This window comes from Arvicola amphibius, chromosome 8, assembly GCF_903992535.2.
Source record: "Arvicola amphibius chromosome 8, mArvAmp1.2, whole genome shotgun sequence".
Lineage (NCBI taxonomy): Eukaryota > Metazoa > Chordata > Mammalia > Rodentia > Cricetidae > Arvicola > Arvicola amphibius.
The window spans coordinates 21,944,568-21,950,650 of NC_052054.1; positions in this window are offsets into that span (position 1 = coordinate 21,944,568).

A 6,083-nucleotide genomic window follows, 5' to 3' on the forward strand; every position below is an offset into this window, starting at 1 on the left:
GGACGCCGCTGGCCCCGCCCCCGCCGCTCTGAGACAGCACAGCTGGGCGCCAGGCCCCGCCCCGGGGACGTCCTCCGCTGGGCGCGCCGCTTCCCGCCCCGACACCTGTCGCCCGGAACCCAGGCAAGAGACACCTTCCCCGCCCAACCGCCCCTAGATATTGCGAGGGGCGGCGTGGGCCACCCGGGAACTTCCTCTGTCTTCCCTCGTGCTCTGGGATGGAGAGATGGGCAGGGCGGGATCCGCCGGACTTCCCCCGGGGAAACCCTGTCGGTGTAGATGACATTTGCAGTCCAGAGCATTTCCGAGGCTGGGATGCTAGAAACCGTTTCTGAGCGTGGGTGAGGCTGCGCCAGAGAGGACCGGCGGGACGGCTGAACCGGTGGCTGCCGGTCACTGAGACACTGAGTCCCGCCTTCCACCAGCCCCTTCACGCCTCCTCTTAGTGGGGGCAACCAAAGGAGTATTCTTGGCACCTTACTGGAAACTCAGAAACAGAAAAGGGGTGTTCGGTGAGGAGGTGGGAAACAGCTTGACCAACAAATGATTTGTGCATCAATGCTAAGAAACCACCAAAGAGCTAGGGTGCCCAAAGCCGGAAGAATTTGAGGGACAAGATAGCACAGGAGGGACAAGATAACACGAAGTAGATCCACAAATGGCGAGGCCAGAATGACAGTCTCCTAGGCAGAGCAATTTCAAGAAGCTCTATTCTCCTGGAAATGAAGCTTGGGCCGTGGAAACTGAGTATGGGCTGTGTAGAGGGGCTATCACCCAAGCATGGATAGTAGGGTGGAAGGAGGTAGCTTTCTCCACACAGAACTGGCATGCACTTCATCCAGGGCTCAAGGTCAGAAGGAACACTGATGCGTGCTCTTAAAATGCTGGTGGAGATGGAACTTTCCTCCTGATGCCTTTCTCCTCGTCACCCCTGTTTTATCATGAAGGACAACCCAAATGAAGTCCAGAAACGCTTCAAATCTCCCTAGCTCCGGTCCAGCCAGGGAGGTGGCTCCGGGGGTGAAGCCCTTTAGCTTGAGAATCTAAGTTAGATTCCCCAGAACCCACATAAAAATGTTGGGTCTGCTGACCCATGCCAAACTTTGGTAAGGAGGGGCCAGCCAGGCTTGAATCATTGGTAAGTTCCCCGCCAATCAAAGACCTGGTTTCAAAGGAGGTAAATGATGTCCTGACTGAACCTGAGGTTGTCTCCGGCTTCCACAAGCCCAAATCCACTTGCAACCCTCCCACGCATGCCTGACGAACATTATCCAGCTGTTGAAAGGTCACAAACAAACAAAGGGGGAAAAATTAACCTGCCACAGAAGAAGGGAACCGGAAGACTGAAAAAGGTCTCTTAGCGGTGGGAGGTGGGAGATAGAGTTAAACAAAACAAAGAAACTGGCCCTGCACTTAATGGTTTTGCAGAGGAACCAAGTTGGGCCCGCAACACCAACATGGTGGCTCACAACCTTCCCTTACTCCAGTTCCAGGGCATCCAATGCCTCTCCTAGCCTCTGTGGGTGCCAGGCACACACAGTCCGTGAGGACAGCACATTTATACACATAAAATAAAAAGAAACAAATCTTTGGAAATGAGAAAAAACCCTAGGGTAATGTGACTATAGTGTGGTCATTAGTTATCGATGAATAGGGAGGCTGGCTTATCAGCCAGGAGGAATCTGCCTGCTAATGTAAGATTGTAATAGAAGGGGAACCAAGAACAGAATATATGGCGCAGCATCAGTTGCGTGTGTGCGTGCGTGTGTGTGTGTGTGTAAATCTAAAATTATTCTAAAAACAGTTTTAAACTTGTGCTGGTGTGTAAACAGAGGGCCTTAAGTATGGAAGGCAAGTGTCTTTCCACTGGCTCACAATCCCTAGCACTCATTATTTTAAAGAGAACTAGAACGAGGATAATGGGAGCTATGTGTTCTGAGGGAGGAAACAGTATCTGTGAGTACTTTGATGAGGACCTTTGGGACCTAGGACAGTGCAGATGTAAAGATGTGAAGAAGTTCCTGAAGCTGGAGTTCCTGAAGTACTTGCCTTCAGGGAGAACCGTCAATGCAGGTGGGGTGCAAGGGGTAGAGTGACAGAGGGTGGGCTAAAGATGGAGAGGAGGTGGGCCTTCATGGTCCCAATTCGGCTTCCACTGAGATGTGACACACTGACGAATTTCTAGCCGATGGGTGACATGACATGGCTTTTCCACCCTCCACGGCTCTGTTGAGGATAGATTAAGACAGAAGTGTGTGGATACATTAGGAAGCAGTAGCAGTTAATTTTATGTCTCAACTTAACTGGGTCACAGAGTACCCAGATATTATTCTAGGCATGATCATTAGGGTAATTTTTAGATGGGATTAAATTTGAATTGGTAGTTTCAGTAAAGCAAATTGCTCTCCCCAGTGCAACTGGTCCTTACACCAACTCCTGAAGACCTGGATCAAACAAAAACGTTAAGGGCCAATTCCTTTGTCTGCCTGTCTTTGAAATGAGACCTTCGAATCCTCTTGGTTTGGGATTTAGGCTCAAATAGGAGCTCCCATATTGGCTCCTATGCTCCTCCTGCCTTCAGGATCAGTTTGGAACTGTATGACTGCATCTTCTGGGTCTCCAGTCTCTTGAGTGAAGCTCTTAGGACTTCCATAAATAAATGAGCCAATTCCATACAGTGCAAAAGGCATGTGTATAGGACAGCTGTCAGTATCTGGTATTGGTTTAGCTTCTCTGGAAAATCCTGACTCCTAGGAAACCATGGTGGTGGAGGAAGTGAGAAGTCATCAAATTCTGACCATATTCCCAAGAAGAGGACTCACTGGTAAAAGGATATTGGATATGAGAAAAGGGAATCAAAAATGAGTCAAAATTTTGCTCAGAGCATGTAGTAAAAGTTGTAATGATGTGGGAATAGAGGATGCTGGAGTATAAGAAGTCCATTTTGGGGTGTGTGTGTGTGTGTGTGTGTCTGTGTGTGTGTGTGTGTGATGGAGGAGGCAGACTCTCAAGAGATGGCTCAGCCAATAAAATATCTTCCAGGAAACCATGAGGATCCACAGCATACATGTAAGAAGGTGAGCACCATGGCTTGCTTCTGTAAACCCAGCAGAGGATGGAGGAGTTGGGGGGTGGGGATGGGAGGTGGAGACAGGTGGACCCCTGCACATCACCAGCCAGCCTAGCCAATTGATAAGCTTGGGGTTCAGCAAGAGACTGAAAAAACAAGGTAGAAAGTAAGGGAGGAGGATACCCACTGTCTTCATGCATGTGCACCCACAATCACATGCCCAAACAAAACCATACAAAATTTGTCCCCCAACAGACAGTCACCCCTGAAACACACACACACTTTTGGAGAACAAGCCTCATGTAGCACAAACTGACCTTAAACCTTCTGTGTAGCAAGGCTGACCCTCAACTTCTAATCTTTCTGAAGCAGTTTCCTGGTGTGCTGGGATTACAGGCACTTACCACCATGCCTGGTTCTATGTGGGGGAATCCATCTCAGAGCTTCGTGCATGTAACAGGGCCCCAGATCTTAGTAGGTGTGCAGACTTTAACTAACTGACTCCATTATGGAAGTGCCATTCAGGTTATAAACTCAGCACGCAGACAGCACCACCTGCCAGAACTACAACAAAGACTTAATCCATCTACGTGCATGGTTCTGGGAAAGTCCCTAAATGTCCTAACCTTGCTTTCCGGCTTCTGTAGCTCTGCTTCTGGCTAACTGTTCTTGTTAACCGAAGTATGTCAACCCAGAACATGACTTTCGTGTTGAAAAGCGCATCCCGAGAAAGACCCAGTCCTACACTGGGATGCCAAACACCCGGTGTAGTCCCTAACTGGCTAATAAAGATTTTCTATTGGCTGAATCCCATATCTGAGCAGTCTCTGGTGCTAGGCAACCCCTGTACCAACTGAGCTACATCCTCAGCCTAAAAATTCTATATTTGACACCTTCAGGTTGTCAAGGTGTCAAGTAGGCAGTTGATCAGAGGAGTCTGAGACACGGCTGGTGTGTCTAATGGGTTCAGGGACCCACTGATGCTGATGGATAGCAGGTCCAGCCATCTAAACTGCACAGGGCACCTCTACAGCCTTTGACGGAGGTGACTCTGCACCCCTCTACCATGCAGTCATCCTGAACTTCCATTCTCTTCCATGATGGTGTTAGATCTCCTTGAAGAACATCTACGGCTTTCTTTTTTTAATAACTGTGATAAAATGTATACAGCATAAACTTTATACTGCAACAGTGTTAAGATTTACAGCTGAGTGACGTCAAGTGTATTCACACTCTTGTGTAATCCCCAATGGCTGTGCATCTCTAGAACTTTTTCATCTTCCCGACTAAAACTGTGCACATTAAACACAAGCTTCCTATTTATTCTCTTCCCCAGGCTTCAGCAACCACCATCATATTTTATTGCTGTGGATGTGTCCTTTTATGACTGGTTTACTCTCCTTAGCATAATGCCTGTAATGTTCACAGTCCTGTGGCATACATCCAAATCCCATTCCTTTTAAACCTGACTAGCAGTCCACTGTACACTTACACCTGATTTTCCTTATGGTTTCGTACATTGGGTTGCTTCTACCCCTTAGTTATTATGAATTACGCTGCTATGACCAGGGAGTACAGATCAGAGGAAGAGTTTGAGGACTTGGATCCAAGCACTGGATAGTGATGATGATGAGGAAGAGGAAGAGGAAAAGGAGAAGAGGGACGTTAAAACATGGGTGCACACACATGCCTTTCAGTCCCTGCTTTGATTTCTTTTGAAGCTACCCTCCAAAGTAGACTCACCGGGTCAAACAGTAATTCTTTCAGTAGCCTATCTTTGATTTCTCTTTATTGGATACACTGCAGGTAGACGATGATATTTTAAAGAGAACAAACAAAAACCCCAAACAAATAACTGTTGAGAAGTGAAACCAGGCTAAGGAGAGCGGCCTGTGTTCAGGGAATCCTAGGCTATCTTGCTCTAGATCCGATGATGTCTTACCATGGCCATATGCAACCGCTTTAGTTAGCATCATTCACTGATAGTCGCCAGCATGGGTACCCTCTAGAGCAGACTAGAGTTTTCTTTTATTGCAGAAAGTTCTTTGGCTACTACATAGGATAGATCTTTAGGTCCAAGTAGCCAATTGTATCCTTGTTTTATGATACTATTTGGACACATTTCCCTGACTTGGCTACCTTAAATTTGGCATGAAAGCCTTTTCTTTGGGGAAGAAAAAAATGGGTGGCAAAAGAAATATAGTTCTTAATCTAGTCCTATGATTCTTTCTTTCTTTCTTTCTTCCTCACATTTTTCTTGTTTTTTTTATTGATAGACCTTTGATTGTAGTCTAAATTTATTGTATTTTAGTCTCAATACTTGTTTATATGTTTAATTAAATCTTCTTGATTTAATTTTGGTAAGTTATGTGTTTTTATCCATTTCTACCAGGTTTTCCAAGGCTATGTTTTCAAAGTCTATGGATTTTGCTGTGCTATTTTTGATTGAATTTCACTGTTGCCAGTTCTGGAAATGATAATATTTAATTATATTTTAACATAAGCTTCAAAAAATGAAAATTTCTCAGTGTGTTTGCATATTGTAAGATACCTGAAGTTGAACTTGTTCTGCTTGCTCCAGCAGACAAATGGAACAAAAGTTCTCAGTAAAAGAGAATGAGTTTTTAAATTCTCACCTAGAGACATTGTGGAGTATCTGCACATTGACCCATAGTAAAAATGAATTTTTCCACAGAAGTGACTCTGCCTATGATACTGAGGGTTTGATGAGATTCTTGCTCAATGCTCATTTCTGGAAACTTCTTTTGGCAATACTGCTATCCTCTTTAGAACTGATCAAAACAAAACAGGATGGGTAGGTTGGTGAGGGGGCATATGATCAAAGCATATTATATGCATGTATGGAAATGTCATAATGAAACCCATTGCCATGCACAATTAATATACACTTTAAACTTGAACAGAAAAAGCACAGACACAGTGTAATGAATAAGCCAGGACTTTGGGGTCAGCACAAAAGTTCATGTTCTTACGGACTGATAAAGGATCCAAG